The sequence below is a fragment of the Anser anser genome (assembly GCF_964211835.1).
Source record: "Anser anser genome assembly, chromosome: Z".
NCBI lineage: Eukaryota > Metazoa > Chordata > Aves > Anseriformes > Anatidae > Anser > Anser anser.
In genome coordinates, this window is record NC_139723.1 from 86,305,374 (window position 1) to 86,318,596 (window position 13,223).

At 51.7% G+C, this 13,223-nt stretch overlaps 1 long non-coding RNA gene across 3 annotated transcripts; it reads left to right on the forward strand.

The window, feature by feature from the left end:
* Nucleotides 1-45: 45 nt before the first annotated feature.
* On the forward strand, nucleotides 46-7,480 carry LOC310890285. 3 transcript variants are annotated; one of them, XR_014577154.1, is made up of 4 exons: nucleotides 46-1,228; nucleotides 1,325-1,507; nucleotides 1,680-6,266; nucleotides 6,358-7,480. It is a non-coding gene; the product is annotated as an uncharacterized lncRNA (long non-coding RNA). The 3 variants fall into 3 exon arrangements; XR_014577153.1 differs by having other exon boundaries at nucleotides 1,325-6,266; XR_014577155.1 differs by lacking the exon at nucleotides 1,325-1,507.
* The last annotated feature ends 5,743 nt before the right edge of the window (nucleotides 7,481-13,223 follow it).

The window sequence follows — 13,223 nt, forward strand, 5'->3', positions numbered from 1 at the left end:
GCGCTGAAGCGGGAGGAGGAGGAGGAGGAGGGCGAGGAGGAAGAGGAGGCGGTGCCGCCCCGCCCCGGCCCGAGCTCCCCGAGGCACGATTGGGCGGCCCCGCCGGTGTCTGGGCAGGGCAGGGGGCGGTGCGGGGCTGAGGGGACGCTGGGGGTGGCTCCGGAGCCCCTCAGCCTCCCCTCAGCCGCCCCTCAGCCTCCCCTCAGCCGCCCCTCAGACTCCCCTCAGACTCCCCCGGGCGTGCCTGCCCCCCTCGGCAGGTCGCCTCTGTGCCACCCCTTCTCACAGATAACTAGCGATAGGACCAGAGGGAACGGCCTCAGGTTGTGCCAAGGGAGGTTCAAGTTGGAATTAGGAGATATTTCTGTCAGAAAGAGTGGTTAGGTACGGGGACGGGTTGCCCGGGGAGGTGGTGGCGTCACCGTCCCTGGGGGTGTTCAAGGAAAGGTTGGACGCGGTGCCTGGGGACGTGGTTTAGTGGGTGACATTGGTGGCAGGGGGATGGTTGGACCAGATCGTCTCAGAGGTCTCTTCCAACCCTAATGCTTATAGGATTCTACTTGGGGGACTCAGTCAGGCCACAGTGAAGCTGATCTGGGGGTACAGGATGCTCAGCATGGTGTCCGTGGGACCCTGCACGCCATTTGTTACGGGGCACCAAGCTGGGTCTGCTTGGGTTTTGGTGGTGTCTGGTGTGTAGATGTAGGAGAAACGGAGGTGTCTCAGCAGGCATCAGAAGGCAACGCTTTTATCCTGAGCTCAGGTTACCACAGCAGTTTTCAGCCTCTGGTCCTCAGGCCCTGTGGGACTTCCAGAGGGGCTGTGGAGGAAAGCTAAGGAAAAAAAAAAAAAACACCACACACACCTGTTCTTAGTAGGTTTAAATTCACCTTCACTGCTAAAATGTGTGTGTTAGCCTTTGACAGATGCCCTCCTTAGGTTTTATTCTTTTGAGGTGGTCTTTATTGAGCTATTGTTTGGGCCGTGCCACTTAGTACTGCGTAAATTTAAAAAAAAAAAAGTGTTTCTTACCTTTGGTCACAGTTTGTGGCAGTGCAGTGACAATGAGAGTGTGAGCGTGGGCAGGGTATGGATAAAGTTACACCATCCCGGTGTGGTTTATCTGTGGCTCTCATCCTTACCCAAACACGATGTCGTTAGCTCTTACAGGGTATGCATGCAATGCGATGCAGGGTGGAGCGGGAGGACACCGTGCGTGCTTTGACAGGTAAATTAAACAATGAGTTTGCCTCGCTGGGTGCTCCGAATGGAGCTTTCATTTGGGATTGCTATGATATTAGATGCCAATTTCATCTGTGGCTAGGTCAGTAAGGATGTATGTCGGAGCCTCAGCACCTCTTTTGGAAATGACTCCAAGTCATGATGTGCAAAAGGAAGGTCGAGAACTGGAACCGTGCGAGAAGCTTGGGTGGCAGAGGATTTAAAAAGATACTTCAGTCCTTCACTCTCGGACCAGCCCCTGAGCCTATGTCGGTTCAAGTCAGAGGTGAAAAATTCAGGCAAAACATGAAGAAGCTTGTTTGAAAACGTGATTACACTTTCATACATCAGGAAAGGGGAAGGGCTTTTTGACACGTTGAAGGGAAACAATGAGCAGGGAGAAGGTGGGCTGCGTAGTGCTGAAAGCTCCAACTGTTGGCTTGTGTTTCATGTGACAGGAGGGAGAGCCCGGAGAGAAATGCAGAGGGCAGCGTGACGTGGTCATTCACAGCAACAGATTAGAAAATGATTTTCAACAGCAGCCATCTGGGTCAGCGCGAGTGCAGCAGAATTCTTCGTATGGTCAAAGAAAGTCACATGCAAACGACTGAAATATGAACTAACCGGAGCTGGAACAAGAATTTGAGTGGTGTAGCTGTTCCTTAAAGATGTTATCCTGAGAAAAGGTTCTTGGGAAAGATCCCAGTCTAGTTAGAAGCTGGAGGAGATGCCGGTGTCGTTCGCAGTGCTAGCAGAGGGAGACGTCAGGGCAGGAGAACAGACTGCAGAGACGCAACGCTCTGTATTAACTGTGTAGCCGTGAGAGAGCCAGCAGATATTTAGGGGGACAGAAGGGCGGAGATCTGCAGGAGAAAGCTAGATCTTCACACCGTCGACGTGGTAAGGGGAGATTTCCAGGGAAGGAGCTCGAAGTGCTGGGTTACAGGTGGCTGATGGACCGAGGGGAAGGAGGACGGCTCCGGCGAGGGGTGGCCAAGAGCAGAGCCAGCAGCCGAGTGCCGGGGTGGAAGATGTTTGGAAAGAGCCGAGGAAAAGCCGTCCAGATGACAGCAGTCGCGCTCAGCACATTTTGTTCTCGGCAGCCAGATGCCCGCGTCACTGCAATCGCCGGGGGTGTTAATTGGCACCCTGGTGGCTGCTGCTCGCAGCAAGACTGAAGGCCAAATCACCTTGTTGTGACCGCTGCACGCCGGTGGGAGCTGACACTTGTCCTCGGAGGTCGGCTTTCCAGGTCAGAGCCGAGGCAGAGCTTTGCCCTGCTCCCCGTATCTGTGTGGAGATGATTTCTAGGTTACCGTGTGCTGGCAGCGGAGCGCCCTCTGAGAGCTCGAGGCGAGCGGTGGCCTTTATTTCCCCTCTCTAACTAGTAAATAGATGGTGAACACGATAGTCTCTACATCTACTCGTGGAAAATACTTGTGAAAACCAAAAATACTCCATAAAGACTTTCCCAACACCGCTGTTAGACTTCAGGTTATATTTCAAAAGCGGGAGTAATAACCAAAGCTCTTTATTAGCTTGAAAACCTGCAGTAACCTTTTTCCTTTGTCTATCTTCGTTTCCAAGTGGAAATTACTGGGATTATACATGCAACTTTGCGAAACCGCCTGTAATCGACTGACGTTACTGGCTTGAAACAATCCGTACATTAAAATTGTTAATTAGGATAAGAAGGGGTTCTTGTGCTGTAGGAGAGCTGCAAGTCGGGCTGGGGAGGAGAGAGAATAGACAGAATTGCTGCAGGGGAGAATCCTCCCTAGGCTTACACAGGCTTTTATGTTATTAATGCTTTTTTTTTTTTTTCTTTTTTCTCCTTTCTCGATAAAATCGGATGCAGAGAAAGGCTCAGTTGGACCTTTGTACTGCGTGGAACATGTTGTGAAAATGCCACCACTTACGCTTTTCTTAATAAACCCCACTCAAATTCAAAAGCTTCCCTCTTATGTTTCATTATAGGTTAAGTCTGGCGTTCTGTAGCATTCGCTTTTAAATCCCGAGTCAGGCTCTGCGGGAACTCTGCTGCCTTGCCTCTTATAGGGGGCTGCGTGTGGTTTGTCAGCAACAACTGAGGGACTGTGCTCTTTAGAGCAGCGTTTCTGTTCTTGGCCCATACCTTTGCTGAGCCCGGAGCTGCTCCCTTAGTCATGGCCAGACCCTCTTCAAATTAAGAATGTGTCGAGGCGGTTTTGGAAACCGAAAGCCATCTGGCTGAGGGGGGAATCCTCAATACCCAATTGTGGTTTAGGGGAAGTATTTACAAGCACAGGATTACGGGATTTGCGGGTGCACCCAGCCTTGGGTGACCTGCAGTCCCTTACTCTCACGGACGGGGCTGGAACCTGGAATCCCTCTTCGGGGTTACATCAAATCCCCGGTTGTCGGTGCTGTCAGCTCTAGGCGACTTCAGATTTAATCGGCGCGGCTTCGCAAACGCTCATTTGTGAAGCGGAGAGGTAATCCGAACGGAAGGGCACGGACGGTGAAATAAACGTGTTTTTCGTAGGCTTTTCCGGGAGGCAGGGCACTCAGAACTTGGCCGTTCGGCTTTCTCCGAGCTGCAGATCTCGGAGCATCAAAGGGGTTCCTCTTCCTACAACCCGGCGCTGATGGTGAGGACGCCCGGAGGGACCTTTTACCGAGGGGCTCCGGGCTTTCCGTGGTTTTCAAACGCTCCCCGCAGGTGCTGGAGAGGCGTCCGACGGCGTGCGGGGACAAGCAGGGCAAGATGGGACGGTGGCTTTCCAGACGAGGCGAAGAACGAGAAAGAGAAGACAAAGGAAGAAAGAGAAGAAGACGAGGAAGGAAGAGAAACCAGAGGCCATCTCCGCGTGGTGGGTTTTTCCGTGATATGCCTCACAGCGCTGATTTCTGAGGTGTCACTTCTGCAGACGAGCCCTGCTCTTTGGCCGTAGCTTTTGAAGCCCTACTGAAGCTGATAAGCAAACGAAGATTTTTTTTGGCAACATTTGCAAAGACATTGCGCAGAGGATTAAGTACGAGGCTCATCTACAAAGGGGAGCGATAGCATCTTCAGTTTCTGATGACCTGAATTGAAGAGGAACGTTTCTCTGCTAGATATTTACGCAGGAATTACTCGGTTACAGCCGCGATAACGGGATGAAGTTCTGTGATCAGCTTCGATGGCCTGAAAGCGCCCTTTTCTTCTACCAAAGTTCCCACGATCTCATCCAGATCTGCCCATCGCTATTAGTTGGTAGAGAAGCGAGGAGCACGTGAAGGCAAAGCAACGACTGTTCTTCCTCGTGTTCGTCTGGGAGTTAGCTGTGTCCTCACGGACGTACTCCCCAGCATGTCTTTTCTCTCCTTCCCTCCTCTGTTTTCTGCCCGCCATGGCGTACCAGATGTTAGAGCTGGGCTCTCAGGCCGTTTCACGATGTCATTTTGCCATTCTCGGCATTAACCTCGTGTCTGCCTCCCCGAAAGCAGTGCTTGGGATGGCTGAGGGCTCCGAACCATTTCAAGAGACTCCTGGGCAGGAAAAAGAAGTTTCTGCTTCAATTTCTGTAGGGCATCAAAGTCCGTCTGTGTGGCTGAATTTTGCTTTTCAGCCAGATTTGCCTCTGTGCTTGTTTCTTGGTGCCTGCCTCCTGCCTTGACACTCTGTGTCCGATCGCTCCCGACAAACTCTTCTCTGCCTCTTTTCCTATTTTGTTCTTGTTTTCTGGTCGTGAGACCTTCCCGAGTCACCAGGTTCTGCCAGTTTCCTTGGAGTTGCTCTGGTCGAGCCCGAGGGCCCCAGACTTTTCCAACATCTTTTCAGCAGGGCAGGTTCGGGGACCGCGGGACTTTTAATTTTTCTGCCTGCCGAAGGAGCTTTGAAGCCACAGGGTGAGAAAAACCTTCATGTTCGTTTCCTTCAGGAAAAAGGCAGGGCTTCAGGGAGGTGTTGCCTTTTTAGAGCTGAGATCTCGCATGGTTTAAAAGGAGGGGCGAGCTCTTTGGAGCATTTGGGAAAGACTTTCAACTCAGCGTGGCTTCTGTATTTTTGAGACCAAAGCCGCGGGTAGCGGGCACCTGAGGAAATGCTAATGAGTAACCTGATTAAAAATACGCTGGTTGAAAGCCAGATCAACTCCACGGAGAAGAAAAGCGTAATTCTGGCTGGCTTTTGCTGTAAACATGAAAGCCGTTTGGCCCAAACCCTCTCCTTTTGTATCCAGTTACACGGCCAGCAACCAAACTGGTTTCCTACTGAGCGTACACACTGGGATTATGCCCGGGAGGCAGATGGTGGCTTGTAGCAAAGGAATAGCCGAAATAGCTCCGTGTTCCTCAGCTCACAGATTTCCTTCTGCGAGGCTGTCGCGCTCCAACCGTACTAAAGGAGCCCAAAGGAAAAATAAAATAAAAAAGAAACAGGGGAGCAACAGAGCCCGCGATCGATTTCTGTGGGAAAATGGAGATAAAAGGTTCATTACGTGTAAGCGGCCCGACCCATTTCGTATCGTCATCCGCCACGGAGGATGCTTTCAGCTTTGCTGGAGATGCCGTGGGCTGGCTCGTGGAGCCCCAAAATGTTTCAGGATGCCCAGCGGTGAGGACCGCGCGAGGGATGTGCGAGTCCGCTCGCAACCTCCCCTCTCCAGAGAAAGCAGAAAATTGTGCCTTTCACCGGGCTGCTGGCTCTTGAGCTCCTTTTTCAGCTGGATTTGCAACGTTTTCCTGGCTGGAAGATGCACAGGGTGGCACCGTCCCCTGCCTGGGTATCCCCATAACCCGCGGTTATGGGTCTGGACCTGCTGAAAAATTCTGCCCGGTTTTCATGAGAGCAGCCCTTTTGTTTTTGCGTCCCCGCCGTGGGTTGATTTTGGTGCTTTTTTTTTTTTTTATGAACAGCAGAGCCTTGATTTTTTTTATTATTTTTTTTTTTTTTTCCTGCAGGCCTATTTATATACAAATTAATATCCGCTGATGAAGCGTGTGGATTATTAAGGTTGATTATTCGTCGTGGGTGTGATTTCTGTCACCCGGGATTGCTTCCGTTCCGTGTTGGACAGCTAAAGGTTTTACAGAATATAAGACTTTGTGAGACGGTTGAATGCTTGCAAACGCAGATATTTCCATGACATAAAAAAAAATCTCTTTTTTTTCCAGATTGATGTCCGAACACACGCTTTCCTTCAAGTGCTCGTGGAAAGGTGAATGAAGGAGGTGGGGGAGGCGATCGGGAGTGACCTGACGGCCAGAGATGGAGGAAGCAGCACAGCCCGGTGACCACGGGGGACTCCTCCAGCAGGGTGTGACGGTGCCCGTGCCCCCCGTGCCAGCTCGGGGCCACCGCGTCCCTGCCGAGCGGGCTGGCAGCGGGTGCGGGCGGCAGCAGGGACACCTCCGCGGGGACACCGGGCCCCGCTGCTTACCTCTTTCTCGCCCGCCACAGGGTAGGAAAAGAAGCAGGTTTGTTGTCGCCGTGCCCCCGGCGTCCTGGGGATGCGCGGTCTGGTCCTTCGTCTCGAAAAGAGCAGCGGTCCTGGCCCTTAACGTGCCCCGATGCAGCGGGGTTGGGGAGCTTTAGCCCGAGTCCCTCGCATCGCATTGTGTTTTTGTAGCGCTTCGAGATCACGCCATAAAAATTTTAGAGGAAAAGATGAGATATGCGGGGTCATGTTGTCCTTTGACTGCCCGTGTTATCATTTCCTCTGGGGAGCAGAGAAATTTTGAGGCCAGATACTGCTTTTTTTTTTTTTTCCCCCCCGTGACATTTCAGCCAACCTCCGCAACGATGTTGGCTTAAAAAAAAAGGCAGGGGGACGGGGAGCAGCTTTCAGATTTTGGCCAAAATCTGCCAGATTTCCTTCAAGCTGCTTCTCTGCGGCTCCGAGCCCATCTGCGGAAAGCTGACCCCGCTGTGCAGGCTGCGTTTAACCAAACCCCGCTTTTGTCCAAACGCCTCAGATGGAGTTTTAGCTCAGCCCCGGGTGTTTGCGCAGCGCTCATCCTATTTTAAGCACTCGATTACCGATGCTGCCACCACCTTCTGTGGAGAGTGAAGAGACTAATATATATATCCCACCAGCAGGGATGGTTTTCAGGTAGTCCAGTTTATCCCGAGCTTCGTTTTAGTCTGTTAAATAAGAGTCATAGATGATGATATACCGGTAGAGAATATAGGGAGAGCTATACATTTAATCACACACCGCTGATGAAAGCATGTTTTTTGGAGATTTCCTGGAGCCTGAGACGTTGATGCCAACTGAAATAAAAACATTTTTCTGCCTTCAGGTGGCCGAGCATCTGAAAAGAGCTTCCTGGAGGGATGGGGACCCTTGGGTGATCTCCTTGGGAAGGGAAGGGAAGGGAAGGGAAGGGAAGGGAAGGGAAGGGAAGGGAAGGGAAGGGAAGGGAAGGGAAGGGAAGGGAAGGGAAGGGAAGGGAAGGGAAGGGAAGGGAAGGGAAGGGAAGGGAAGGGAAGGGAAGGGAAGGGAAGGGAAGGGAAGGGAAGGGAAGGGAAGGGAAGGGAAATAATGCCTGGTGCTTGCCGCCGCAGCTGCTGCTTTACACCTCGCTGGATTTAATCTCACGAATAAACAGTGTACTAATTGTTTCAGCTCTCGGGGCAGCGGGGTTGGCGAGGCAGCCGAGTCACGCCAGGAATTTCGGTTTATGTAATTCGCTCTCTGCTGGGGATTTCGGGCATGTGCCCGGCTGGCCGGGGCACATCCAGCGCCGAGCATCCTCCCTGCACGCCGTGGGTCCCGGCCGCCCATGCTAAGAAGCCACCGCGATGCCTGGCACGGATAAAAACCACTAGCAAGGGCGGAGGAGAGCCTTTTTGTAGCAGAAGCTGGATGAAATCCTGAAAATATATTGAGAGCCCACCAGGTTTTCCAGCTGGAAGTGGGAAGCGGGCCTGCTGCTGTCCCTGCAGACACCGACCGGTCACGGTCTTGTCTGCGGGTGGCAGCAGCCGGGGTGGCTTTTGTCCTGCTTTTAGCTTGGTTTGAAGGCTTAAAAGTACAGGTTTGAGCCAAGCGTGGTTCATTAATATGTTTAGGGGACCCGTGTTGAGTGGCTCGTCTCTGCTGAGAGGAACTCAACGCTGTCGGTGAGAGGCGAGTGAGGATATTCGTGTCCGTATACAGGATCTGGAGCTAAATCCTGAGAATTACATGCTAATTTAATTGGAGAGACATTGCTGGTGTTTGCATAACTGCTCGGTTTCTCCTAGCTGCAGGTAAGGATGATTTTTCCACAAGCACCAGAATCGCAGGAATTGGCTAAAACTCTATAGACAAATCACCCTATAAAGATATTTCGTTCAGGTAATATCTATCTATGATTTTATTTTTTTCTTTTTCATTTTGAAATGTGCGTTCTCCCTTTTTTTTTTACTGAAATCTTGTTTTGCTTTATTAGGCTTTTACTTATCTTGAGCCCTCCGATGGCAGCCGATAAAGACGGTCCCGAACAGAGACAGCTGGTACGAAACTGCGGTTGACAGGCATAAATAAATAAAAAAATAATGGAAATAGAAAGACCTTCTGCTTCTCTGCGGTGACGACTGAAGCGCTTCACTAAAAATGGATCCCCTGCAAAGAACCAGGAAGGAGCTGAGGGAACAGCTTTTTTCTCCCCGGGCAAGTGCCTCTGCCTACCTTTGCTCTTGGGTACAAGAGGATACGCCGTAACAGCTGGCGATAACTGGGTGCAGAAAGGATGGATTTAGGATAAAGCAAATATCCCCCCAAAAAGCCGTACAGATTCCCCTTCCTGACACCTCTGCAGGACTCTGCTGGGTGCTTGTGGGCTCGTGAGATGGGGGTAGGAAGTTGCCCGTAGCGCACCCCTCCCGGCGAGCCATGCCCTTTGGGATTTCCAGCGAAGCTGGGGAAACCCTTAAAGCAGTTAAACCCTTAAACCCTCCAGCGGCCGCATCCTCTGCTTTGTGTGCTCTGGGCAAAAGTGTCCCGGCAGGATGGCGAGTGTGATAAATCCTCGGGACGGAGAGGAGAGCCGCGCCGTGGCAGTCTTCTTGCTGCCCCCTCACCACCTTCAGCAGATTTTTTTCACGCGCTCACCACATCAATCCTACTAAAGCCTCTTCCGTAATAACTCAAGCACGGGCTAAGTGCCGGTAACAAACGTTAAACCTCACATCTGGGACAGAAAATATTCATTTTCTGCTCGTAGGCAACGAGAAATGGAGGGAAGGGAGACAGAAAGAAGGCGTCGGAAGAGCTAACGGGAGGAAGCAGGTGGAGCGTCTCCCGCTGCCTTTTAATGTCTGGGTGAATTTTGCGTTTGCTGTAATTGTGGATTTTGTGGCTCAGTGGCGAAATATTTAAAGGAATTTGGCTTAGGGTTGACTGAAACTTTTCAACTAATCCGAAGTGCAATGGTTCTTTGTGAAATATCTCTTTTTTTTTGCATGGCTGAGCCTTTTTAAAACCATACTTGAAATCAAGTACACTCACTTCTGGATTCAAGTATCATCTGCAGATAAAAGATAAATGAGATTATTATTAAAAAAAATCTCTCTTTTTTACTTTTTTTTTTTTCCCTGGTTCCCCAGGATGAAGCACAGGTTTGGCCGCCCCCAGCTGCACGGCTGTGCCGGGGGTACGGATGACTTCCCTCAAGCCCTCGCGAGCGGCGTGGTGCGGGTCCCCTGGCCGAGATCCCGCCGTCCCCGGCCGTGCCTTGTGCTCCCTGTCACGGCTCGGTGTCCCTCCACAGATGCCTTTTTGTCTCCTGTCCCCCCGCCGGGCTGTGACAATGGGCGGGCGGCGGCGGCGCGCTGCTTGTTATGCTCCTCACAGGCGTCTGCCGCTGGCGCTTCCCCATCTGCCGCCGAGAGCCGGGCGAGGACGCGGGGGGCATCGCTGCCTCTCGGTGCTCGTCTGCTCCCAAAGAGTTTTGCCATGCAGCGGACGAAGCCATGGGGTCGGCTCGATGCCCTACGGGCACAGTAGCACCTCCCAGACAGAGCTGAGTAGATGGCAAAAATAAGAGGACATCCTCGTCTAGCTGTCTGTCTGCTCCAGGCAGGTTCACCCCTGAGGTCATACGATGGGATAGGGAAAAGAAAATGCGAGTGAAATTTCCATTTTCACTCCGTGTTGCTAGCACGGCCTTTTCTGGCCGTGAAGCCCTGTAGGGTGCCCGCGGGTCTCAGCTGCCTACAGAGGGGCCGTTCCCCGACGTCTCTGGGAAGAGAGGAGATGCAGAGCTCAGCCTTGGCCTTCCCTTTCCAGGGAACGCCCCGCTAACCCCGCGTTTTTACATACCGGACGCCGTTTACGCTTTATGAGGCTTTTCAACCTTCTGTTTGCGGCAGCGCAGCAGGCGGGATGCCCATCGGTGTCACGGACAGGAAACGAAAGCAAAACTGGAAATACGTGGTCCAACGAAGAAATGCCGCCCATCATCGGATTTCTGAGCCATCCCTCCGCTGTCTCATCGTCTGCCTCCGTCTGCTTCTCTCTTTCTTGGAAGGGAGCTTGCACAACACCAAGCTTCAGCAAATCCCAGGCAGGGAGAAAATATTTCTTAGGGGGGGGAAGAGACGTCAAGAGGCCCTGCAAAGAGGAACTTTTCCTTCTCTGGGCCGTGTGAAAGAGTTTTGTGAAGAGTTGTTTCGCACCCTCCCTACCCAAACACAGGAAACCTGTGCGCCTCCTCTGCAGGGGAAGTATAAAGGTTTCTCCCTCCGTTTGCAAAGATTTGCCCTTTAAAAGGCAAATGTGTACATGCGGGAAGGAATTTCAAGGCACCACAATATTATTAAATGCATTTGCCGGTGCGATACCATAACAGGATGGATAAAATGCTTTACAGTGAAGAGTAAAGTCAATTAATTTGGCTTCGTATCTTTTTTTTTTTACCCCTCAATCGTTCATGCTCAACTTCTTATAATTCTTATTTTATTCCCCTGAAATTTGAAGCACCAAAATAATCTCAGTGAAGGAGCCTCGCCATATAGCTATTTTATGGCTGTTTTATATTATGGGCACTTCAGACACCTTAATTAACCCTAGCAGACACCCGTGTCGCACAGTATCGCATCTTGGCTCTAAACAGGTTCGCCTGGGGCTTAGGGCAGGTCCCTGCAAACATGATTCTCAGTGAGCTCTCTCCAATAATTGCTTCCTAAAATTCCCAGACTGGCGTTTCCCGAAGCAAAGCTGCGTTGCCGAGGGGAGATGTTGGGTTTCTCCGAAATAAATGCTCTCCTTCCCCCGTGGTCAACGCTGGCAGCCCAGGTGCACCGCCTCGAGCTGGTTTGGATTTTCGAGGTGCGCGAAATAACTCCGGTAGCTGAAGAAATGCCGCGGTATAAGCATTCGAAAAAGGCTGATGGCCGTGGTGTGTGCCCACCTGCTTTGGGTCCCCAGGGAAAGAGGACAGCTTGGGGATGAGGCCGGCTGCCACCCTTCGGGTCACTGCCACCCCGGTCCTGTCCCCATCCTTGGGACAGGACTCCATCTTCCATCTCAGCTTATAATTAAGCGTTTAATCCTTCGACATTTCCACCTTGCGTCTCTCCTACTTCATCTCTTTGTTGCCTGAAAGCAGCAGGAGAAAAGCTGAGACCAGAGCACCGCGGGGCCCTGCTGGTCCCTTCTTTTCCGGGAGGTGCCATGGGGGTTTTGGGATGGGGCTGACGCCGATCCCGACAATTTGGGGTGAGGCATCGCTTTGGTGAACCCCGAGGAGGTTTCATTTTATCTGCGGGTGTCAGAAATGTCATCCTCCGGAGGTGTTTGAATGCCTTTGGAAGGACTGGAATTGAGCAGGGGAGCGTTGGAAACACCCGATACTGACAATCCGTGATCTGAAAACGAGCTGTTTTTCGCTTATGTTACTTCAGCTAGGGCAACGGGACTGCACCTGGCTGTATGCTCACTATATGCTGAGTTCCCTCCATGCTGCCTGCACCTTCGGACGAAATATTTTTCAGGGCTGACACCTTTCGGGCTGGCATTTGGAAATGCCCTGCCCCCGGGGCTGGTGTAGGGCTCCCAGTGCACTCCTTGCCATGGTCCTCGAATCCCCACGTTACGTATGACCTGTACAGGCGTAAATTCATTCTGGCAAAGTATTAAAGCCGGGGCTCACTTCTATCCCTGCTTGTCAGAGTCCTTCAGTAGGAGATTTTCGCTAGGCTTATTTAGAAACCCATCTAGTTATGTTTTATGCACCTAATTCGTTATTTTTTATTGGATTAACTCTTTCTCAGGCCAGTACTTAAACGCCAGGGGTGGCCTGTAAGATGTAAGCCAAGCGCTCTGCTGGATACACAGACGGACGGTGCGTTTGGGTGCTTTTTTTGAGGCTCCATCCTTGTGAAGCCTGTACGCAGCAGCCGACTTGTTCTCCCGGAGTATTCTCCCCGGCTGCCCTGGCCGCGACTCGGCGGAGTAAAATTACACAGCACGTGAGCGTTTTCAGGACCAGGTCTCCCGAAGGCAAGCGGTTACGTATGGTAGGATCAGGAGGAAGCACTCCACTTCCACGCGGAGATTTCCCAGCCGTGCTTCACGCCAGTTACAAGAACGGTTTTGGTAACCACGCAAACTCAGGCTCAAGGAGCTGGAAGGCATAAACTGAGTTGTAGATATCACCTTGAAGACATCAGCAGCAAACGTGGTGGTGTAACACACCTGAATATGTTGGCGTTCCCATCAGGAAAGCCTCACGCGTAGTTTGTAGTCAGAAAAGGGGTGTGTGATCCTCATTTTGCTCACAGGTGCTACAGCATCAGTGGTACCTTTTTTTTTCCCCTGTGTTTTCATAGAAATATTAAGGAGAAAGCAGAAAATAAGCCGGGAACATATGCGCCAGCCTCAAACCCGTGGCACTTTCAGTTTGTCCTGTGTCCGTTACGAACCCATTAAGGGGACGGGGTCTCGCCCCTCTTACCCCGTGCCCTTCTCCTCCCAGGCAGGGTGATTTTGCCAAGCTGGGTTTCACCCTCGATTATTTACATTGCTTTCGAGCAGTGGTTTTAAGGAGGGAGA